Genomic DNA, 25,057 nt, shown 5'->3' on the forward strand with positions numbered 1-25,057 from the left:
GGCTGGTCCTGCATGTGGCCGCTGCCCCTCCACGAGGAAGTGACTTCTTTCCCCTCACCTGGCACCCGGGAATGCCGTGAAGAAGGAAGGAGCCCTCCATTGCTTCCCGTAAAGATAGAATCTGAGGCCTTGACCTGCATAACACCCGTGTGTGTGTGTGTGCGTGTGTGTGTGTGTGTGATGTATGTGGTGTGTGTAGGTGTGTGTGTGGTATTTGTAGGGGTGTGTGTGGTGTGTGTGCAGTGTGTAGGTGTGTGTCAGGGCTGGTGGAGGGTGGGGGCAGGGTCTCTGGGAATCAGGAGCGGCCCCAGGCGCCTGTTTCTGTCCCAGGAGGACAAAGCCAGGCCTTTGGGGCCGGAGAACAGAGCACAGGGCCCCATGGATGCAGCCCTGGCCCGTCCCTCCCCGCTCGCAACTGCTCAGAACCAGGGCTGGCGAAGCTGAAGGGCTGCAGCTTTGGGGGTTCTGGCTGGACTGGGCCCCGGGCAGGGGCCAGTGGTGCGGCATTAACAGAGGCCCGGGCCCCGGAGCGCCGTCCAGTGAAGCCTAGAGGTGACCCCGCGCCCGACTTGGCCCCCGCCACCACCCGTACCACTCACCCTCAGGGTGCTCTGGGTACCCACAGCCGTGTGGGGCCGACCAGCTGGATACGGCCCCAGGGCTTGTCCTCGCCAGCTGCACGCCTGCTCTGCCCAAGCTTCCTGCCCGGCCTCTCGAGGGGGCGCCTGGCTCCAGGGTTCGGGCCCCGCGCCTGTGGACACCACCGCGGGTGAGTCCTTCCCTCAGCTTGGTTCCCAGGGGGGCGGTTTTGCTGACTTTCCCACTGGGACAGAGCCGTGCTCCTCGGGATCCCACCCGAGGACACTAGTTTATGCACCTGGGAGCTTCATCAGAGAGGGCTGTTGTAGTGACATTGACACACTGTAACCCCTGCTGGGCCCAAGGAGGCGGCGACTCCATCCGTCCTCTGGGGAGGGAGGGCACCCGGTGCTGGGTTTCTCCTCTGTCGGCAGCCAGCGGGGCACGCGGCCCCCCTCACCCCTGGGGTCCGCGGGCTGCTGAACATCACAGACCCGAGGGACCTCTCAGAGCAGGGCAGGAGCCGCCCTTCTCCCGCTGGATCCCCGAGAGCTGAGGCCTGTCTCCAAGTCCTCGTCCCAGGGGCCGGGCTCGGCCTCCACGGGGGTCTCAACTGAGGGGAGGTGGGAGTAGCTCTGGGAACGGGGAGGCTGTTACTGGGCCCCAAGAGCTCCCAGCCCTGGGCCAGGCCCTATATTTCAAGGTGGACTCCAAAGCGGGCATCCCCCTCCATCCTTTGACTCCAGTCACTAGAGTTGCCTTTCCTGTGACCCAAGTGCTCTCTCCCTTGGGAGTCGGGCACAGGGAGCACCAAGGCTCCTTCTAAGGAGGTGACTGGCCTCCATTTCCAAAGCACAGCTAATGCACCCTCCGGCATTTTCTAAGTGCACCTCCCGCTGGGCACCAGCTCCGGCCTCTGCACTCAGTGCTCTGTGAGCCCCCTGAGCTCCTTCCTGGACGGGACCCACGCCTCGCTAACCCAGCCTGGCGGTCAAACCCTGTGGATGAGAGAGTGAGGCGCACTGTGGAGGGGCATGAGGGCACGGGGCCTCCCTCCCCTGCCCCTTCTCCTCTCCGCTCCCCTTGGCACCGGCCAGCGCCGTGTAGGCCTGGGCTGCCTCCATGCTACGGCCAGCCCCCAGCTGGCTCACCTGCCAGTGGCCTTCCTTCCCTCCTTCTGCCGAGCTGGGGCGAGCATCCCTCCCAGTGTGGCCCGCGGGATGCGGGGCGGAGGGCCTGATGCTCCCAGACCCTGGCGGAGGAGGCGAGGGGTCAGGGCGCTCGAGGCAGACAAGGCCTGGTGGCCGAGCTGCTGTGGACACAGGCTCCTCCAGCAGGCGGCGTCATCTCTCTTCCCCTGGGCCTGTACAGGCAGGCCCCGGGGCATCCCGTTCTTGAACCCCGAGGTCGGCCAGCGTGGGTCCCCAGCGTGCCCTGAAAAGTTCAGTGTCTGCCGTGAACCCAGACGCCCTGCTCCAAGACCACAGGAGCCCCGCACGAGGGTGCAGAGACCTCACCACCGGTTCCCTAACTGCCCGGTAATTGGAACGCAGTCAAACTGTAAGTTATAACAGGCTGAGATGACAATAAAATCGCAATTTCGGCTCTTTCTTAAAGGGCTACTCACTTCAGGGTGTTTTAATGCGTGTGAATTATGTCACTGGCCCGTGGATGGTTGGTGACAATTCATATTTGGCTCAGCGAATGATTCCTTTTAAAAAACATACAATAAATTGACCCTTATGTGTGAAAAGCCGCCTGGAGAACTTATTAGCGGCAGCCAGCATAACTCAGGGGCCGTTGACTCACTCACGCGGTCACCACGCGCCTGCGTCCACTCGGGAGGGCGGCCTGCCAGGTTCACCTTCCTCAGCCCCGGGCGCATCCTTGGTCCCCTGGGAGGCTCGCTGGATCCTCAGGCCCCACAGGGTCACCAGGCCGTGCCCTGTCGTTGCTGGCTGTCCCTGGGCAGAGGTGTGCTCGTCAGGGTGCCCGTTTGTCAGAGGGCGCGGGCTCCTTGTGCAGGACACCAGGTGCTTCTGGCTGCTCTTGTCTGGGGTCCTGGGTCCCTCTCAGGCCCCCTTCCTGCTCCCAGTGGGTCTGGCCGGTGTGTTCTGATCCCCATGGGTGGGAGTGGGGAACCCGGCCTGCCCCTCCCACCACCGGCTCCGCTGGCTCCGGCCAGCTCTGGGCTCCAGGGGTCTAGCCGAGCCCCCCACCCCCCGCCTTCCCCATCATCTCACTGCTGCTGGCTCCCCAGGCCCCGTGGAGGCACCAGCAGGGAAGGAAGCTGGTGCCCACAGTACCGAGGGGAGCGGGAGAGGAGGCCGGGCTCCTGGAGCAGTTAGCTGTCCAGACCCTGGGGCCTCCGCACCCCTCCCAGATGTGGGAAACAACGGCCGGCCCGGTGCCAGCACTGCCCCACCATCCAGTCACCAGCACACCCCTCGACTCGGCGTCCAGAGTTTCTCTCCATTGTCCACTTCTCTCTGTCTCCAGGGACCTCACCCTGGCTACTGCCAACGGTCAACTTGGGTTTGAATCTTACTCACTGTGTGGCCTTGGGCAGCCTTCCTAACCACTCGGCGCCTCAGTGTCCCCGTCTGTAAACTGTGCTCGTGGAGGGGCTGCGAGGATGAGTGTTGCTGTGTAGACAGCGCTGACAGCAGTGACTGGACATGTGGGAGCCCAGACATGTCCCCACTGGGCACACCCCACCCTGAAGAGGTCCTGCGCTCCCCGTCACTGTGGCCCTTCTCCCTGACATCTCCCTGGAGCACTGACCGTCCACGGGAAGTTTTATCCGCCCCCCGGTTCCTTTGCTGGTGGTCTCCCACCCCGCCAGCTGACCTCACGCTCTCCGGGGCTCTGACTCCCTGGAGGCAGGGGGCTGATCGGGGTCCTTGGCAGAGGAGCCAGCTGCACCCTGACAACTGCTGAGCCCCCACCCCGGCCCCATCACACTCTCTGGGGGCTCACTGAGGAATTACACCAACACGTGGGCCTCTGATCTCAGGGTGCCAGTGAGGACGCTGTCCATCAAGGACAAACAGTCACTAACACCTGGAAACGGCCGCTGGAATCGCTGGGCCGTGTTGAGAATTGCTGAGTCATCCTGGGTTTCCCAGACGCACGGGCCATCTGTCCACAGATGTTCCAGGAGTCGTGACTGACCTGCTCACGCTGCTGTAACCTGCCTGGGATGGGGACCTTGAGCCCCGTCGCTGACTCATTCAGCAGGACCTGGATGGTGGGCGGGCGTTCTCTCCCTGGCCTCTGCATCCCGTCCCACCTGCTTTTTCACTTCTGCAAAGACAGCCGTTTCCCTCGTGTGATGGTGTGTGCTCAAGATCAGTGGTGTGGGGTTCAAGGCCACCAGCAGGGCATGCACAGTGGGATCCTGGGCTCCATCCAAGGCCAGGAGAATCTTCACTGCTTCACAGCAGAAATCGGGGCCTTCTGAAGGAGCATTTCCCCTCCTTGTGCCCGAAAAAGGGCCAGCAGGAGAGAAAGCACATGAAGAGGGGTGATGGACTGGCTTGCTCCTTAGCAAGTGGCGAGCTTGGGCCAGCCAGCGTGAGACCATGCCCCAAAAGAATGACACCACGCATCTTTGACAAGCAATACAGCCCCCATAGGGGGTCCCAGGGAGCAAGTGTCCGGTCCCCTGTGCTCTGCTTTGACACGCCTTTGCCTTGCACTCTGGTTTGTGGACCGTTGTCTGGGGCTTATTCAGAAAAGCAGGAATGGCCTTTTGTGAGAGATTTCTGAAGAATGGTTGTATGGTAAGCTTTGGTTCTAAGAACCAGCTGGAGTCCACGTTGCACATCCTGTGCGCCGCACTCAGGGGCCTGGTGGGGTAGCGACATCTGTATGCATGTCTGGATTTCAGGGTGGACGTTTGGGATCGGCAGGAGCAGGCGGCCTGTACCCTCGTCTTTTCCTCTGCTGGCTCCACGCATTCCACATCGGGCCCTGTCTGCATGCAGAGAGCACAGTGTCCCTGGAGGACCCCAGGCAGGGTGCTCAGGAGCACAGTTGGAGGCCTAAGGTTCGTTGAGGCCCTTGCATGGGGCGTGGAAGACGTCTGTGTGCCCCCGCATCTCACAGCCCAGCTGGAACCCTGGGATGATGGCAGAGCGGAGGAAAATGCACTCCCTGGAGGAGAGGCTCCTGGTGGGATGGTCGAGTTCACCACCCGGTGAATGAAGCCGGTAAAATAGAGGGAGGACCTGGCCAAGGCAGCCATCCCGGGCAGGACGCCTCTCAGTGGCATCGGGCAGCAGCTCTGCCCCCAGGGCCAGTGACAACTAGCCTTCTCCAGCAACGCATCCCCCACCGGTGTGTGTGCTCTGGGCTCCCCGCCCTGGCTGCTGTCACTGTGCACTGACTGTTCTATCGAGACGGCCCCCCTTGGGCACGGGACCCCAGCCCTTCCTGCCTCCTGACAAAGACGTCCTCCTTGCCAAACATTAGCTGGGCCCCTCCGACGTCTTAGAGATCCCTCGGTATCTAAGTCCTTGCTGCCTTCGGCGAGAATCCTGTGGGGCCCGAGCCTTGATGTCCCTCCTAATAGTTTCCCATCCCCGACCCTCACTCTGCTCTTGTCTGTAAACCCCGCACGTCCTTGTTGCATTCGGACTTGAGCTCAGTTCTACGCCGAAGTCTCGCTCCCGCGCTGCAGCGGCTCTAATGAAGTCTGTCTTGCCATTTTAGCAAGTGTCTGGTGAATAACTTTAACATGAGTCGAGGACTGCTTTCCAGCCGCTGTCCCCTCCCCGTCCTGCATCGTCAACATTTCCTCCTCTCCCGGACCCTTCCCAGCAGCATCCAGACAGAAGCAGCCCACCTTGGAAAGCCCTCCTTGGCCTCACCAGTTTCTAGCCCATTCTATCCCATGTCTCCGCCCCCCATAGAAGCCCACTGACCACCTGCCGGTCCTCAAACACACCAAGCACTGCTGCCCCAGGGCCTTTGCTCTTCCCTCTGCCTGGAATGCTCCTTCCCAGTGGTCACCTTTCATCTCCTTGACTGTTTGCTCAGCATCACCTCTTCAGAGTTCTGTGGTTGACCCACCTCAGGGAGCCCCCATCTCTCTGCCCCGTACCCTTCGTTCTTCTCCACTGTGCACCTGCACCCACCTGACGTGTCATCTGTCTGCAGGTCTCTCCCTGCACTGGAGTGTTAGCCCCATCGTGTTCACTGTCACATCCCAGTGCCTGGCACACAGTAGGCACTCACGTGTTTTTGGCTGGATTGGCTCCTCTCACTTGGGAACCTCAATGGGACGTGTGCGCACTGAGTCCGTTGGCAGCGGGGTCAGATGTGGAGCGACCTCGAGAGGAGGGGAGCTGGAGAGAGCAGTGACTCATCACTGTGGGCGACAGCTGAGGGAATGAGAACGCCGCTTTGGGGTGCGGGTCAGCCACAGTGTCCCGAGGGCTGGCCCGCGTCGCCAGGTCCCAAAGGTGCTCAAAATATTGCCATGTTCAGCCACGATCACCCCTGAACCGAGGATTCCTGACGGGGTCTCCATTCCTGGCAACCTCCAAGCCAACACGGGCTACACGCTCCCGACCCCGAGCAGACTTCCGGGGAGCCAGCTCCCACGCGGCTGGTATGCTCTTCCTGACGGCTGCTCCCAGCTGGTGTCCCCCGTGGTCCAGCTCTGCGGCTGGAGGCCCGAGAGGGTGCCCCCTTTCTGTCTTGCATGCTTGAAGGCTGGGGCCCCGCCACACAGGTCTCCGCTTTTCCAGGCTCGTCCTGCTCCATCTGCATGCCTGACTTAGGCCACCTCGTCCCTGCCTGTGGTCTTCATTCCAGACCTCCTGCCTCCTCCGTCCTGCCTGAGCTGGGCTGTGGGGACACCCCTTCTGTGTGCGTGTCGCTCACGGATATTTGGCTCAGGCCTCCCCCAGGGCCTGTCAGGGTCACCGCGGTGGGGCAATGATGGGCTCCAGCACCTCCTTAATGATGCACGTACTTAGGGAGATGGTCTAATTGTCAGTCATTTACTGCTGAGTGGGGACTGCAGGAGGAGCTCCTTTCCCCCTGTTTATTTTATAGGCGCCCATTAGACTGAATTCTTCGCTCTGGAATTCATTAGGCATCTGGGCAGTTCTTTCGAGACTTGTCTTTGGGGAGGACTGTTTCTCGGTCATTAGTGCTTCGTCTGCAGGCTGCCGGTGCGTCATCCGGACAACCGGCGTTTCCTCGGGTGGTGGGGACACTGCTGACCCAGGGACAGTGGCCCCTGAGCGGGGGGAGGACGAGGCTCTGAGCCTCGCAGAGTTTGCGGGTTTATTCAAGTAAAGAATCTCACGAACATCTAAGAGAGAAATAGCATTAATTATGCATGTAAGAATCCTCTTTCTTGGGGGGAAATCCCGTGAAACGTGGGCTGACTTGTGACTTTGGGGGCAGCTGCAGGATTAGAAGCTGGCAAAGGGCACGGGCTTTGGAGCCAGCCTGATAGAGGTTAAGTTTGTGTTTCTGTGCTGACCAGCTGTGTGGCTTCGGGCCGGTCACCCCTCCTCTCTGGACCTCAACTTCCTCATCCAGAAAGTGGTGCAACGCTTGTGCTTGTTGGACTGTGGTGACGGTGAAACAGATAAGGTTTGTCAAATGGCAGCCTCTCCGAGCTGGTGGAGGTCACCACCTTTATCGGATAACTTGGTAATGTGGCTGGTCGCCAGGATTCAAGGTGAAGGAAACACTAATTGGGTAATTTGGTGGGTGCACAGAGTGTGTGTGTGTGCGTTTGGGGGCCAGCTGCTTTTAGATTATCAATGAGGAAACCTTCCCCTAGGACCCACTTTGCGCTGTAAATGTCGGGCCAGCATGTCCTCCTAGGTCCTGGGCTCAGGACAGTTACGCGGCATCGAGTCTCAGCTCATCCTCGGAGGCCGGCCGTCACCATCCCCGGCTCCCGGGTGAGGAAATAAGGCCCAGGGAGGCAGGGTCACGCCGTGGTGGCGTGAAGGAGTCAGGGCTGGAACTCAGTCACCTGGCCCGGAGCGCGCACTTCTGTCCCCACGCTGGTGGCCTCCAAAGTCTGGGCCTGGATCACTCTTCCCTGAAAAAAGTGAAGTTTGAGTCAATGTGCCACTATAGGTCTATTTATTCACTTATAAATTACACACATGTAAGTGTACTATAAAATATTTGTAATAGAAGTGAGAAACGTTGCAATAAAGATGAAGTAACATATTGCTAAAGTAACTTTAAAATTTCCTTCTATTAGCAGTCCTAAAGCCATCTTGTTTTCACTAAAATATTATTAAACGTATTCCTTTCGCGAGCCGATCTGACGGTGCTCCTCCGTTTGGGGCTTCCTGGCTGAGACTGGTGATGCCGAGATTTGAAGGTCTGGCTCTACCTTTTGTTATCGCTGTCCTTGGCTTTGAGGATCGCTGATGATGAAGAGGATTCTGATGAAGACACTCGGAAGCACAGGAGGGGGCGTCAAGGGGGGCTCGCGCTCCCACTCCTGTCTCCATCCCTCCACCGCGCACTCCGTCCGCGCTGGGACAGGGTCCTGCACTTTCCACCACCCGCCAGATGCCCGTCCTTGTTCCTGTGAGCGAACGGCAAGATGTTAGACACACACGAGTTCAAACACACGGAAACTTTTCATCTAACAGATTTTACACGGGTTAGAAAATATTTTCCCGAGTGTTTGAAGTGGGCAGATATGAATTTTTATAGACACAAAACACGAAACGATGCAGACATTTTCTGATGGCCAGCGCTGTTGTCGAAATACATCCCTGTAACTCGAAAGACTGGCGTCTCCCTCTGTCACCATCCAAACTGTCACCTCACCTGGAAGGGGGACCTTGAGAGAGTTCCCGATTTGTTTAAACGCCTGCTGGTTGGGGTGGTACGGCAGGCAGCCTCCTGCTGTCTCGGGATGGCCAGGCCCTTTCTTCTTGGAGGAGAAGCCGTGGCTTGTCTCCAAAGTGCTCCTTTAGCTCCAAGCCCGGAGCTCCCCGCCGCCTCTGGGTGGCACAGACTGCCGTCCTCGCTCCCCGTCTGATTACAGAGTATTAAAGATCGCTGTGTTTGTGTTGTTTTTCCTGTTGTCTGGGCTGTGGACGAAGCAGATGATGCCTCCTATGGGCGACGCCGTCCCTGTCACCCCGTCCCTGAGTCCCTCTGGAAACCCCTGTCAGACAGCCTTCCTGTCAGAGCCGACCTGTCCCCAGCTTTGGACGAAACATTATTTTTCTTAAAAAAGCCCCCTCCTGCCCCTTCTCCTCCTCTTCCTCTTCTTCCTCCCCCTTCTCCTCCCCCTGTTCCCTCTCCTCCCCCTCCTCCCCCTCCTCCTCCCCCTTCTCCTCCCCCTTTCCGTCCTCCCCCTCCTCCTCCCCCCTTCCTCTTCCCGTTTTCTTCTCCTCCTCCCCCTCCTTCCTTCCTCCCCCTCCTCCTCCTCCCCCTCCTCCCCCTCCTCCTCCCCCTTCTCCTCCCCCTTTCCATCCTCCCCCTCCTCCTCCCCCCTTCCTCCTCCCATTTTCTTCTCCTCCTCCCCCTCCTTCCTTCCTCCCCCTCCTCCTCCTCCCCCTCCTCCCTCTGAGCCATCCTGAAGTGCTGGTGTGTGGTCATCCAAAACCCAGACCCCAACTGAGCTCAGGGGGGCTAGTCTCTCCTGGGAAAGGTTCGGGGTGACCTGGTTATGCAACGTCACAGGAAACCCAGGCCCACGGTCACCAGAGCGGTCAGAACCGGAGGGCCAGGAATGTTGCCAGCTGCTTTTAGTTACTTTCTGGCTCTTTTGTGGGCCTTTCTAGAGAATTTCCTTGCCTCGTCTCCCTCAAGATCTGGTCTTACTCCTCCAGCAATAACGTGACAGCTTTGAACTACATCCACCAAATTCTTGCACACTCCTCCCCTCAGAAGCAGGGCCTGCTCTCCTCCCGAGTGTGGCTGGACTTGGAGACTCACTTCTGATGAGTAGAATATGGCAGAGCTGCAGTGTAGACCACCGAGGCAGGTCATCAAAGGCACAGTGGTTTCCGTCTGTCCTCTCTCTTTGGGGGATGTCCTCATGACATGGCAGCCCCATGGAGAGGCCCACGTGGGGAGAAACTCAGGCCTCCTGCCAAAAGCCGTCCTTGGAGCAGATCCCCAGCCCCAGTCGGGCCTTCAGATGACAGTGACCCCGAGTGACATCTCAATGGCAGTCTCTTGAGAGACCCCGAGCCAGAACCCCCCAGCCAAGCTGCTCCTGAATTCCTGACTTGGACATAGTGAGATGACAAACGTTTGTTGTTGTTTTAAGCTGCTAAATTTGGGGACGATTTGTTACACAGCATGAGATAACTGGTACTCATAATCAGAGCTGAGGACTCTGGTTGAGCGTTTCCTGCCTGCTGGGCACTGGGCTCAACTGCGCTATCTTGTTTGATCTTCCCCACGGCCCCACAAATGAGCAGATACTTTGATTATCACCTTTTCCAGATGAAGCAATTGATGCACAGAAAGGTTAAGAAACCTCTCCAGATCACACAGCCTATGAGCAGTGGGCCTGACAGTTGAACCCAGGTCTATACAATCCCAGAGCCCTTATTTGAAATGAAAATGTGATCCCACATCTCATTATCGACGCCTAACTCTGTGCCTCGCCAGTCCCCACTCCTCACCCCCAACCTCCCTCAAAACCCGGGCCTGTCTTCCATTTCCCAGGCAGCGGCTGGTCGATCACCTCTGCGAAGGCGTCAGTGATGGGCACAGATGGCGGTTTTGCCCCTCCTAGGGCCATGTGCACGGGCTGGCCTCATAAGGGAAACAGTTACTGAGTTTGGAGCCAGAAGATCTGGCTTTGAGTCCCAGCTGTCAGCCAGTGGTTCCCTTGCTCAACCTTGCTGGGCCTCGGTTTTACCATCTCCAAGATGGGAATGACAGTCAGGGTGTCTCCTCCACGGGTGGCTCTGAAAACCAGATGGAACAATGAGGAGAACTGGGGATGCTGACATGAAGCTCTCCCAGCCGGGAGGCCTGAGCGCCTGGCCCGAGGCCACCTTGTCTTGGACTCTAAAGTGCCACCCTCAGAATAGATTCACTCCCCGAATGGACGTGCCGCGGCACGTGGGAAATACATGGCAGCTCGGTAGAAAACCAGCAGACCCTAACCGTCAGATTGTCTTAAAAACAAACGGCAGTGAGGTCTCCCCGGAGAAATGACCCCAAGATCATGGGAGACACTCGGAAGACAGAGCGACGCAGGAGGCAAGACCTCAGGCCAGCTCACGCCTGCTGACCGTCACCGTTCCAGGATTCACTCCAATCTATTTCGGGCTGGGCCACTTCATCTTGAGAGTTCCAGAGCTTAAGTATATATCAGCAAAGCACTTGCTTCTATTTGTTCTGTGTGATTTAATGTATTTATCACTGTGCTTTTAAAATGCCTCCTCGCTCTGTCTCCGAGATCCTTTCCTTGCATTCCCCATTAAATGGACCGGATGCTGCGCCCGCTCAGCCCTCCCTCTGCCGACGGCCGGGCGGTCTGGCATTCTGCAACGGAGCCATTCAGTTGTGATGCATTTTTCCTCCCATAGAGGAAGGTGTTTGTGGAGGGGCCTGCGGTCCATGGGTGGTGGCTCCGGGAGCCGCACCGGCGCTGTGAGCCCGGGGTGGGCAGGGACATTCTCTGTCGTTCACTGGACTGACTCATCCTGCATCATCTCACCTGTTGACTGGTCTCCACAGCTTCAGTTCATGAGGGGGGAGGGTTACAGTTGCTCTTCTGTGTGTTCTGGAACTCTCTGCAGCACGAGGGCAGAGGGGAGGGGAGAAGGGAGTGACAAAGCAAGAGAGGGATAAAAGGTGGGTGTTGGAATAGTGGGGAAGGTTCTGGGGGAAGAGCCTGCAGAAGAAGAGGTTGGGCTACTTGCGAGCCAAGCATGGAGGCCTCAAGTTTGGGGATAGTGGCCATGCTCCTCCTGGCTATCCTCTTCCGCGCCTGCTAGCCCTCATGGTGGTCTCGAGCCCCTTCCCCACAGAGTGGTTGCCTTTATGTGATTGAGACTGCCACGTGCCATGCTGGTCCTGGGGGCCCCACCTCAGGGGACTGAGTCCTGTGTGCACTTTCCTTTCCGGCCACCGTCCTACTGGCAGAGCTTTCCCAGGAGTGAAAAGGTTGAACTGTATATAGGAGAGTGTATATATGTGAGTGTGTGTGAGTGTGTGTGGGAGGGCGCGCCTGTGTCCTGGGCCACCCTGGGTAGACTGCAGTGGTCCCCAAGGGGCTGGATGCTCCAGCACTCATTTTCTAGGATCTGACCTCCCTCCTTCATTGACCTCATTGTGCGTCTGGGTCAGCCATGTCAATGATGTCATCTTGCCCTGTGGCCCCAGCTGGTTGATCCTGGAGTGCGCACTTAACCCAAGCTCTGCCAATGAAAGTCTTTCTGAGTGGTTTTGGAACTGGAACTGAGAAAAAGAATTTAACATTTTGTCGAGTGCCTGTGGAAGAAACTGCAAAATGCAGGTGGTGTCAACGGCCGCGTTCTCCACTTGTGGGTCTTAGAAGCAAGGAAGCCGATCGACTCAGAGAGAAGGACCCACAGGTGCGGAGGTGAGAGAGGTGAGGGCTAGAGAGACACAGAGACAACAGCTGGCATTTGAATTCCCAGCCCCATTTGTTCCTGGAGTCCACCCGCCATCTTCTCTGTGGGTCCTACAAGAAAGTCCAGGGCCCTCTCAAGATTTTTTGAGTTGGGTTGAGTTGGGTTTTTCTTCCATGCAACCCAAAGGGTTCTAATCAATAAAATACTAAAACACATACTTCTATCAACTAGAAGAATCAATAGCCATAAATTACCACTTGAACATGACAAGACGTTCGACACAATTTTATTGCAATCATTCAGAATTTTAGTTCCAGAATGTTATTACTTTTCTTTCACATTATGTCAATTATTTAGGAATGTTATGTCCTATCTATTTGGGGAATTATTTTCTAACAACTGCATTAAACCTCATTTTCTCAGTAATTATTTGGACAGAACTGTAAATTTTAATTATCTCTTTGCTCCCCATTGTTTCATAGGCTCAGTGCCACCCCTTTCTTTCATGCTATTGAATTGTATCCACAATTATTTTTTTCCAGGAGAGAAGAGTTTGCAGTGTACTCTCTGAGTCCTTGAAAATAGGTAAACACATTTATTGTCCCCTCACAATGAAACTATAATTTGTCTGGATATAGAATCCTAGTATTGAAGTTCTGTTTCCTCGGAACTTTGTAGCTGGTGCACAAACAGGTTCTAGCATTTTCATGTTCTAGATGAGAACGACCAGTGGGAGTGGACCTCCGTTCTTCTTTTAGGCCGTATATATATATGGCCAAAAACATGTATTTTTGTCTTTACTCTGGAAGCTTACAGGTCTTTTTAATCCTTTGAGTCACGAATTCCACGAGGATAGACGGATGTGTGTAGCGTGTGCCATTTCCCCGTTGTTTCTTCTTAGTGCACCCAGGATCCGAAGGCTTGAGTCTTTTCCATTTCAGAGGAAATTTTCTTCTCTTACTTCTTTAATTACATCTTCCTCCCACTCTCCTTTGGGACCCCAGTGGGGTGATATTTCTTCTCCGGGATTCTTACCATTTCCATCTCTCATTCTCTTTTTGCTCCAAGACTCTTCCCCGGCTTGACCTTCTAATTCACCGGTGTGGGCCTCAGCCATGTTACCCACAGCTGCTTCTGACTTCTATCATTTTAGCAATCATGATCTTTCATTTCAAAGATCTCTTTCTTGTTCTTTAATCCGCCATTTAAAAACCCATGGCCAGTCCTGTCTCATGGGCGCGATGTCCGTTGGCGTCTCTGTGGATGCCAATTAGAAACGTAAGACTCTTCTCTTTCCTGCCTTGATCCTGTGTTGTCAGGGCTTTGTCGACCACCAGGCCATTTTGGAAATGTCACTGAGAGGATTGAACTGCCCTGTGGGGCCACTTTTTCTGTGGAGAAGCGCATCTTTATCTGCGTCTGATGAAGTGGTCTCAAGTGGCCCTGGTGGCTGCTGCCCTGCTTTTCTCTCTAACTCAGGGGTTGACAATTTTCTCTGTCTATTTTCAGCCCACAAAGTCTGTCATATCCACGCAGCTCAGCCGTTCTGGCAGGAGAGCAGCCACAGACAGTGTGTCTGCCAGTGTGTGTGGCTGTGCGCTCGTGTAACTTTACACACACTGGCTGTGGGGTTTGGCCCCTGGGTCACACGTTGGAATCTCGGCCCTCGCCCATGAGGGGAGCCCTTTGGGTGCATCCTCGCCTTTGCTGGAGTCACTGCTCTCACCTGCCATGTGGAGCTCTGACTAGAGGCTGCCCAGCAGTGGTGAAGGCCGCAGCCAGCTCCCACAGCACCCACCGTGTCCTCCTCTCTGCTGCCCACAGCAACTTTCTCCTCCAGCTGTTAAATGCCAAGTTCTTGGGGTCTGAGGATGACTTATGGGGGAATCAGTACCTATTTCTTCAACGAGTTCCTTCAACGCTTGGCTGCCTGCTCCAACTTTTCTGAGCAGCACACTTTCTGCATGAGCCCATCTCATCCAGGTTTTGCATTTCAGAATTTTCTCAGAATTTCTGATTCACCAATTCATCTTTTTCTGTTTTCCAATGCTGCTGTTTATTTTTATATTTTAAAATCATTTATGTGGGATTTGGGGAGAAAAAAGAGCGAAGATTGTGAGTTCAGACCATCATGTTGACCTGGAAGTCTCCTGGAAGTCTTTTTTTTATGTTAAAAAAAATAGCTTTGGGCTGGCCCCGTGGCCGAGTGGTTAAGTTTGCGCGCTCCGCTGCAGGCGGCCCAGTGTTTCGTTGGTTCCAATCCTGGGTGCGGACATGGCACTGCTCATCAAACCACGCTGAGGCAGCGTCCCACATGCCACAACTGGAACGACCCACAGCAAAGAATATACAACTATGTACTGGGGGGCTTTGGGGAGAAAAAGGAAAAAATAAAATCTTTAAAAAAAAATAGCTTTACTGAGGCATATTTTGCATATCATATAATCCACCCTTTTCAAGGGTACAATTCAACGATTTAAGCTATTTTACCAAGTTGTGCGACCGTCACCATAGATCGGCTTTAGAACACTTTCGTCCCCTCCTGAAATGACTTCTGGCAGTTGATCTGTTGTGAGGATATACTAAGGCCTGGGGTGGGTCCACATCTCTTGGTTCATCGATCCACCCGTTGTTTTTGTGGTTGTACCACAGTGTCCTCACCACTGTTCTTTAAATACGTATTTCCACAGCTGGCAGGGAGAGCTGTCCCTCATTTTCCCTTCGTGTCCAATTTTCGTTTGCATTATCTCCTGCCGGGATCCCAGGGTCGACTCTGGAACAATGTTGTGGAGTTCCGTTGTTTTTAATCAGGACTTCAACTGGGATCGGGCCAAATGTTTGAAGCATTTTGGGAGACCCGGCAGGTTCACAGTGTTCAGACTTCCCGTCAATGGAGCACGTCCTTCCAGGAACCTGAACATTTTCTCAGGAGAGCTTATAGTTTTCTCTTCACACAAGTACTGAATATTTTTGGGGCAGTTATTTCTAAGCGTTACACGTCTTTTTTAATCTGTTGCCATTTTGAGTGGGATCTTTTTTCCCCATCATAGGTACTAACTGGTCATTGCTATAGGAAAACTATAGATTTTAAAATATTCGTCTAGAATCCCACCAATGTGCTAGACTGTCATCGGTCGTGGGCTGTTTTAGGCTTTTCTTTCTAGGCTGCTTCTCGCGGGTTCTCTGGTGTTTATCTGTGTGTCCTTGAAAGTGTTTCCACCTCGTTTCCAGCCATTATGCCTATTAGGTCTGTTTTATGCTTTGAAACATCCGCTAAAACTTCAGAAAATGGCAAGATGATAGTGCTGAGAGCAGCTTGCGTGGCTCGCGCCTGCCGCTAATGCCTCGGGCGCGTCTCTGGGGAGAAAGCCGTGCCGTGCTGGTCCCTCCGGAGAGTCCTAGTTTTGCAAGAGACTTTGTGGCCTTGTAGGGACTTCCTCCCGGGCATCCGTGGGGCGGGGGCGGCAGGCAGCCCGTCGGTGTGACTGTGTGTATCGAGGTGAGCCCCCTGGGTCGTGGCATCTGTCCGTGCCGGTGGCGGTTTGGTTCAGTCGGCTGAGAGTTCTTCCCTCAGGCTAGGAGGGTCCCATCTCCTTTCAGCTTCTCAGGGATCTCTGCGGATTATTGTTTCTCTCTCCTCAGTCTTTGACCTCCTGTGCTGTCGCCTCCTCCCCTCACTCCCTCACCCTCTGGACCCGGCTCCCACCCCATGGCCCACACTCCCGGCACTTGGAAGTCCCCAGTGACCTCAGGTCTCCAAAGGCCATAGGCGTCCTCAGACACCACACTGGGCGCTCAAATAACCAGTCTCATCCGCTTCTCGAAGCCTCTCTTTCCTCGTCCTGCTCTTCCTTGCGTTTCTCAGCCCTCCTCGGGCGTCTGCGCAGGCTCGTCTCCTTCCCCCTGGATGCTCACGCTGGAGTCTGTCAGGCCCCTGACAGGGCCCCGCTTCTACTCTCTCTCCACGCAGATCCCACTGATGCCGGGGGTCAGGAGCGTCCGCACGCGGGCGGGTCCGGGTTTGGATCTCCCACCGGCACTTCGCCTCTGAGCGTCTGTCCTGCGTGTGCATCTGCCCAGCTGACCCCTCCACGCGCACCTGTCAAAGGTCCCTCACACTCGAACTCCCCAAAGCATCACGGGATCGCTCCCCCTCCTCACCTGCCACCGCCCACACCTGTCCCCCCGGGCTCCATTCCACACCCGGGAAACCCCACGCTCACCCCACGCCCCCTCTGCCTGCCCTCCGGCCCCGCCCCTCGGATCCTCACTCAGCATCCCTCACACCGTCCACACCCCCGCCCTCCTGCCTTGGCTCCTCCACGCCCTTCTGCTTAGAGAGATATTTGAGAATTCTTACGGTTTGTATTTTCCTAAGAAAATGTTCCATTTCAGTGAGAGTTCAAAATATGTTAACACAAAAGTATGTATTGTACCCTTACAATTGATGCATTTTTGTTTGTCTTCTTTCTCGCTTTTTGAAATACATTCTCCAGAGATTTATCTATTTTCTCACAGAGAACAAAAACCACAGCAATCATCAGATTAACTTTTTAGTACTTTTTCCTGCTTTTCTAATTCAGTAAGCTCTACTGTTTCCCTCGTTGGTTTTTCTTAGATTTGTCTTGTTTTCTCCAGATAATTTGTGCCAGTTTACATTCCCACTAACAATATATTTATTTAATTTTCTTTAGCATCGCGTTTAAAACATACCAGGCACCCGACAAATTTTAACTCACTGAATCCTCAGAAAAACCTCATTTTATAGATGAGGAAATTGAGGCTTAGAGAGATCAAGCAAGTTTCCTAAGTTTGTTAATTGATGAAACTGAAATACAGACCTAGACATTCTGGCCCCAGAACCCGTGCTCTTCACCAGCACCCTGAGCTGCCTGTTTCCACACACCCTTATCACCACAGAGTTGACAAGTGTCTTAATCTTTGAAAATCTGGTAGAAAAAAAATCTCATTTTAGTTTAATTTTCATTTCCCTTACTATGAATAAAGTTGAGCATTTCTTCACATGTTTAAGAGACATGGTTTTCCCTTTCTGTGAACTATTCATTCATAACTCTTATCTGTTTTTTCATTTTGGCTGTTGACCTTCTTATTGATTTATAGAAGCTCTTTACGTATGAAAGTAACTAGTTCCTTTTGTGATAGGAAATGCATACATCTTCCCACTCCTTTACATCTTTCAACTTTTTAAATGTTTTTTACAGTATATAATTTAAGAAATATTTATGTAGTCAAAATTTTCAATTTTTTTTATGTGTGTGTATGTGTGCCTGTTTCAATATACTCAGAAGGCATGCCCATCCTGAGATTTAAATAATTCTCTTATGTTTTCTTCTAGTACTTTTATAGTTCCATTTTTCTCATTAAATCTTTGATCCACCTGAAATTTTTTTTTGGCAAGATATAAGGGAGGGATTCAACTTTTTCTCAGACACCATTTATTGTGTAATTCATCTTTTCTTTTAATTAGATTTTCCTCCCTCATCATATAGTAAATTCCCACATGTCTTTCTGATTTTCTTTTTCTCCTGTTGATCTGTGTATGAATGTACTTGTGCCCCAATGTAAACATTATGATAATCTTAACGTATTCTACTATCTGGTAGGGCTCATTACTCATTACTCTTTTTCATGAGAGCTTTTCAATCAGTTTATTTGGTTCCTCAAAACATTCAGTTGATATTTTTTGTGAGTATAATTGACATCTTGATGTCATCTAGTCTTCCTATCCAAACACGTGGGATGTGTATACATATATTTGTCATCTTTTCCGTTTAGTTATATCTTAAAGATTTCTTTTTTTGATAGAGCTTGCACATTTCTTATGTTTATTTGTGTTTTAATATTCCTTTCATTATAGCTTCTAATGAATTTTATTTTAATATGTAAAAGCTATTGACTTTTATATACCAATTTTATGTCAACACCTTTGGTGAATTCTATCTTTATTTTGAACAATTTTTTTGTTCATTTTCTTGGAATTTCCAGATATATAATTCTGTCATCTGTAAACAGTAATAGTTTGATCTCTTCTCAATTTTTATATGTCTTATTTTTTATTCCTGTTTGATTGTGTTGGTGAGTATCTCTAGGATAATATTCAGTGATAATGACAATAGTAGACATCTTTGTCTTAACTTTAATGAGAGGATGGTTATAAGTATTTTTCTATTAAACATAATGCTGACCTTTGAGATGAGATAAATATATTTTATCACGTTAAGTATACATGCAGTCATTTTTGAGAGGTTTTAAAAATAAAATGTGGATGTTGAGTTTTTTATCAACAATCTAGCATAAACAGATGATCATATAATTTGTCTTTTGGCCTAATAATATGATGAATTATATTAATAAATTTCCTAATATTGAAGCATCCGTGCGTTTCTGTACAGAGATGAATGATGTTTCTCTCTATTTTTCCTTGAATTTCCTAAAGATTTTGCTTTATGAATGTTGATGCTTTGTTTTTTGGTGCACAGGTGTTCACGGATGCTAGTCTTCAGTGTGATGCATCCTTTATCATTATAATGGGCTCTGCTTTTCTACCTTTAATGCTTTTTGTCCTGAACTCAATCTTATCTAATATTAAGATTCTAAGATTGAGATCCCTGTTTTATTTTTTTCTTCATTTTAATTTTTACCCCAACCTTCCTGAGTCACTTTGTTTTAGATGTGTTTCTTGTATGTGGCACAGATACAGGTTTCATTTTGCGATCTAATCTTAGAGTCATTTTGTTTTCTTTTTATGAATGAAAAGCACACTCTTTGAGACAGGTCTTCAGTTATAAGCAGAGGGTTTGGGCAGACCCCCATCCCTGTCTGGCATGGGCAGTTCTCCAGGAGTGACCACCGTGGAATTTATAGCCAGTGTTTTTCATTTTCTTTTATTAGGTTTAGCTAATATTAGTATCATTATAGAGACATGTTAATAAAATAGGTTTGTTTTAATTCTGTCATGAGTTTTTAGTTATGTTTTTTGTTCAAACTTTAAACATCTTTTACTACACAGTCTGCGTTTTCTTTGTTTTGTGTGTTCCTATTACTTTTGATAATTTAGAATGTGTATGTTTTGAGTAGTTACATTTCTTTTTACTACGTAAAATTCACACGACAAAGTTAACCATTTTAAAGTATATAATTCAGTAGTGGTTATGATTTTTAACTGCACATTTATAGATTATTTATCATCATTCTCCATTTGCTTTAGACCAGTAGTTCTCAAATTTTTGGGCCTGTTTACGTTTTTAAAAACCATCGAGGGCCCCAAAGAGCTGTGTTTCTGTGGACAGTGTCTATTGATAGTTACTGTATTAGAAACAAAAACTGAGAAATTTTGAAAATATAAATTATTTCATTTAAAATCACAATGATAAACCCATTACATGTTAACATAAATAACATATTTTAATGAAATATAACTATATTTCTAAAACAAAGAAAAATTTAGTAAGAAGAATGGCATTGTTTTACATTTTTGCGAATCTCTTTAGAATTTGACTTAAGAAGACAGATGGATTCTCGTGTCTGCTTCTGCATTCAATCTGTTGTAATTTGTCGTTTGTTTTGAATTTTGAAGAAAACCTGGCTTAACACAAATGGGTAATTGGAAAAGGGAGGAGTATTTTAATAGCCTTTCAGGTAATTGTGGGGTCTCTTCTTTGGCAAGTGGTGGTGTGTTCAAGGTTGGTTGCATTGTGGAATCTGAAACCATATCAAAGATCTTTTCGTACTCTGTTACATTACAATCTATTTGTCTGTTTTTCATTTTGGTTGGATCTTTTATGTCTTTATGATTTTGTAACATCATGCATTGGTTATTTGGAAAATGACCCTGATTTATGCAGATATTCCAAATGTAGACACATTACATTTACATGTTATCCAAAAATCACGTTTGTTAAACCAAACCAAGGAGATGAAGGACTTACACACTGAAGCTACAAAGCATTGCTGAAGGAAGTTAAAGAAGACACAAGTCAATGGAAAGACATCCCATGTTCATGGGTTGGAAGACTGAATATTTTTGAGATGTCAGCACTACCCAGAGCAATCTACAGTTTCAGCGCGATTCCTATCAAAATCCCAATGGCTTTTTTTTTTTTCAGAAATAGAAAAATTCGTCTTAAAATCCATACGGAATCTAAAGGGAACCCAAATAGCCAAAAATAATTTTGAAAAAGAAGAACAAAGTTGGAGGGCTCACATTTCCTGATTTCAAAACATATTACTAAACTACAGTAATCAAAACAGTGTGGTACTGGCATAAAGAGGAACAGATCACTGTAACAGAACAGAGGAAGCCCAGAAATCAACCCTCATATATACGGTCAAGTGATCTTCAACAAGCGTGCTAAGACCACTCAATGGAGAAAAGAAAGTCTCTTCAACAAATGATGTTGGGAAAATGGATGTCCACATGAAAAAGGATGAAGTTAGACCCTTATCTTACACCATATACAAAAATTAACTCAAAAAGCATTAAAGACCTAAACATAAGGCCTAAAACTACAAAACTCCTAGAAGAAAACATAAGGGAAAAGCTTTATGACGTTGGACTTAGCAATGGTTTCTTGGATACAATACCAAAAGCACAGGCAACAAATGCAAAAATAGACAGAGCCACGTTAAACTTAGAAAACTTTTGTGCATCAAAGGACACAATTCAGAGAGTTAAAAAAACAGCCTACAGAATGAGAGAAAATATTTGCAAATCATATGTCTGATTAGGGGTTAATATCCAGGATATATAAACAACTCCTACAACTCAACAACAAAAAATCAAATAACCCAATTAAAAAATGGGCAAAGGACTCGAATAGATATTTCTCCAAAGATGATGTAAAAATATAAGTGGCCAACAGGCATATAAAAAGACACTCAACATCACTAATCATCAGAGAAATGCAAAGCAAAACCACAGTGAGATACCAGCACATGCTTGTTAAGATGGCTACTATTAAAAAAAAAAGAAAAAACAAATGTTGGCAAGGATGTAGAGAAATTAGAACTCTTGTGCACTGTCAGTGGGGTTGTAAAATGTTTCAGCCACTGTGGAAATAGTATGGCAGTTTATCAAAAAATTAAAAACAGAACTATCATATGTTCCAGCAGTCCCACTTCTGGGTGTATATCCAAAATAATTGAAAGCAGGGTCTCAAAGAAATATTTGCATACCTATGTTTATAGCAGCACTATTCACAATAGCCAAGAGATAAAAGTAACCCAAATTTCCACTGATGGATGAATGGATAAGCAAAATGTGGCCTATAAACAACAGAAATTTATTTCTCCTGGATCTGGAGGCTGGCAGTCCAAGATCAGGGCCCCAGCGTGGTCACATTCTCTGGGGAGAGTTCTCTTCCTGGATCATCTTCTCGCTGTGTCCTTACGTGGTGGAAGGGGTCACGGAGCTCTGTGGGGTCTCTTTTATAAGAGCACTAGTCCCATTCATGAGGGCCCCACCCTCACGACGTAAGCACCTCCCAAAGGCCCCCACCTACTAATACTGTCGATTTTGGGAGGCCAGGACTTTAGCATATGAATTGTGGGGGAGGGACACAAACATTTAGACCATAGCACATCGAATGTTAAGAAGATGTATATTCAAGTATCAGAACATAGTAAAATTAATAATTTTTGCTGCTCATCAAGGACATTTTTTTTTTCTGCAAGCACATGGCAGTGAATCACACAGTACCTGCTGGTGTGGTTTGGTGTCACTGCCTCGATTGTGCTAAAGACTGGGCCGGTTTTGCCTGCATTGCATTTGTACCATCAGTGCAAATGTCAACACAGTTGTTGCAGAATAAAAAATGAGATTCACGAAGTTGTTCCACAGTCTGAGTATTTCAGTACTGCTTGTGTTTGCTGCCAAGAAGTCACGGAAAGGATCTTCTGAGATGGTAAGTTGGTGCTGATGCAAGATCAACTCAAGCCAATAGCAAGGCCAGCCGTGGAGCGAGTGTTCCATGTGCAAGGCGCAAGGGCAGTTCTGCCCAGGAACTGGGCATCAGTCTTCACGTCTGCAGTTAAGTGTTTATACCACGAGTTACTGTGTCGTTGGAAAGTGACAAAGCTGTGATTTCTTCTGCTGGCTTTTTAGCCAGCGCCCTTCAGCACTGCCGGCCGCTCACAGCTCTGCCCATCTCTCGGCTATTGTGCGGCTTCTCCAGCCCGTGGACGGGTAACTCCGGAAGATGCTTCAGTGGCTTTTTCATTTCTACTTTGAAAAACTGTATCAAACAATTTTTGGCTTTTCAAGCTCTCATCACGTCTACATTTAAAACCTTCCATTTCTTTTTCTTTAATCTCTGAGCGATTGGTCCCCAAATGATGCTGCACCTTACCTGATCCTGTAAGACTGTTTGAAAATGTTCTGTTGCACAAGACGCCATAGAGTAAAAGTAAGCATTTATAAAGCTGAGGAAATAGCTCTCGTCATATCTTTGTTTCTTACTTACCCTTTCATCCAGGCTCCTTAGAGCACATTCCTCTCGTCATTTTCAGCATCTTTAGACATTGGTGGCAAAGATGGCGCTGAGAAAGGGGCTCTCCTGCTCTTCCTTATGAACCAACAACCCGTCGTTAAATCCAATAAAAATATATTATAAAGAAATTTTAATTTAAAAATAGAATATTAAATTCTAAAATAATGTTTTTGATAAAATTTAAAAATTTTCCAAAAAATTAAAATATTATTGCAAAACAAGACAATAACAAGAAACATATTTGAATTAAGGAAAAAGGAAAATCCTTTTAAGAATTGATTAGAATTGTCCAAAAATAGGGCAGTCGTCCTTGCGAGGAGTGAATTGCCCATCATCAGAGGTAATCAAGCATCAAATGGACAACAATAGGCTGGGATACTGTGGAGGAGACTCATCGCCCAGTGGGAACTTGGACTCAACTACTCTGAAGCCCTGGTGTCTGCCTTCTGTGCCACCATACGGCCACCCCTCCTAAGGTCTCCATTGGCCCTCACCTCCAAGTCCACTGTCTGCCCCGCAGCTTTCTCACTACCCAGCCTTTCTGCAGTTCCAGAAGACTTGGAACACATGCCCCATTTTGAAGCCCCCTCTCCCGAGCTTTGGTGACACCAACACTCTGGGGTCTTCCTCTGCCTCCCCCAGCCGTCGAGCTCTGTCGCGTCCACCCCCAACCCCGAAGCTGGAGGCCTTCCTCAAGTGGGGTCCCCAGGAGTTCTCCTCCAGAGACCTCAGCTTCCCTCCGATTGGAGCTTTCTGAGTGGCTGCAAAGAAAGGAGAAGCCACGTCTTCACGGACTCTGAGATCCAGTCCAGAGATGAGGGCTGTCTCAGGGAGAGAGAGGCCCCCGGGGGGCACAGCTTCCAGCTGGAGGGGACAGGGCTGTAATGACAGTCAGCGCCACGCCTGGTGGCAGTGCCCCTGGCGCCATCGCTGTGCACAGCCTTGCACACATCTCCCCTGTCAGCCCCTCAGCGGCCCAGAAGGTGAGCGCGCCCTCATCCTTGCAGAGCTGAGGAGCTGGGGCTCCAGGCGAGGAGGGGATTTGCCCCCGATCCCCCAGCTGGAAGCGGGCAGAGCTGGGACTTCACTGCGGGTGGTCTCCCTCAGAAGCCTGTGCTTTGGATGCGTAGACCCTGCAGAGCTGGGGAGGAAGCGGAATGCGTTCCAGGCTGAGGAAGCTGCAGTTGAGGCAGGAGGGCACAGCGTGATGAGGGAGTGGGCCCCACTCCGCTGGGGGTGAGGTGCTGGGCCCTGCTGGGGGGAACCAAAACAGAAGTTAGTGATCCCAGGGGACGGCCTCATGGCAGGTGGCAGAGGGGGTGAAGGGACACTGAGGGGCAAGCCCTGGGGACATGACCTGGGAGGTACACCTTTGGGGTTGGAATGACATCCTACTGGTTAACTGCTGCCGATTTGTGGGGAGTTCCTTCTCTTCTCCTGTCCCTCACCTGTGGGATGGGGCTCGCTATCCCCACCTCGTCAGGCGGCCGTGGGAATGAAACGGCACGATGTGAGTGGAGGAGGCAGCCCATGGCTCGGGAGGGGCAGGCACAGGGCTTCTCTCCTCCCGCCTTGGAATGTTTTCCTCTCAGAACATGGTCTTCCTTTACAGGATCTGAGCACCCTGCATATAAATGACAGCCGACATGGGATTTCTCTTGCTTTAGCAGTGAGAAAAACAGGCTTCAATTACTCAGTGTGCGTTTCCATTCAAAATGCATGGTTGCTATAGCAAAGTTCAGCGACCCGGAACTTGGGCACACGTGCCGGACGTCAGACTCTGCCGGGACACGATGACAGCTCTGCTGTCGACAGACCCAAGAGGCTCCATGAGGGAGGCACATTCAGAGGCTGAATGAGGAAGTGGCGCCAGAAGCGCTGGGTTGCAGAACCACTGCATTCCCTCAGCCCAGCTGCCTCCTGGGAAGGGGACCCTTGGCATTCTGTCTTTCCTGATGTGTCCACTGCCCTTGACGTTTCCGCTGGCCCTGGCAGAGGGGCCCTGAAAAGAGAGGGCATTCAATAGTTTTTCTTAAAAGGAAGGAGCCAAAAGATAAAGGTTTGTTCTTGTCTTTGACCTACAGAGACTTTGAGACTAAAGAATACTTCTAACAACATGAAGGCAAGCTCTTATAGAACTAAAACGGGATTGATACTTTCAAAATCGCTGGTTAAGAATGAAAGCCCCAAATTACCATATTAATACGTGCAAAAAAATTTTAAGAAAAGAAAGAACACAAGAAATAAGCACAAAACCCAAAAAGCATAAAACAAAGGTCTAGCAGATCAAATATATTCATTTGGGTCATAAAAAAAAAGATAGGCTCACTGTCTTTACTAAAGAAAAAAGAGCTCTCAAATCGCGTTTAAAAATACTCCCCTATGAATCTGCCCACTCACCAC

General features: G+C 50.4%; 1 long non-coding RNA gene across 1 annotated transcript in view; it reads left to right on the plus strand.

The window, feature by feature from the left end:
- Positions 1 to 239: 239 nt before the first annotated feature.
- The window catches only part of LOC139080280 (uncharacterized), a 36,959-nt gene continuing 12,141 nt past the window's right edge, over positions 240 to 25,057 (plus strand). Inside the window, exons 1-2 of the long non-coding RNA XR_011534641.1 lie at positions 240 to 769; positions 12,689 to 12,731. This is a non-coding gene — a long non-coding RNA (uncharacterized lncRNA). The remainder of the gene's footprint in view (positions 770 to 12,688; positions 12,732 to 25,057) is intronic.

The sequence above is a fragment of the Equus przewalskii genome, chromosome 29 (assembly GCF_037783145.1).
Source record: "Equus przewalskii isolate Varuska chromosome 29, EquPr2, whole genome shotgun sequence".
NCBI classification, from domain to species: domain Eukaryota; kingdom Metazoa; phylum Chordata; class Mammalia; order Perissodactyla; family Equidae; genus Equus; species Equus przewalskii.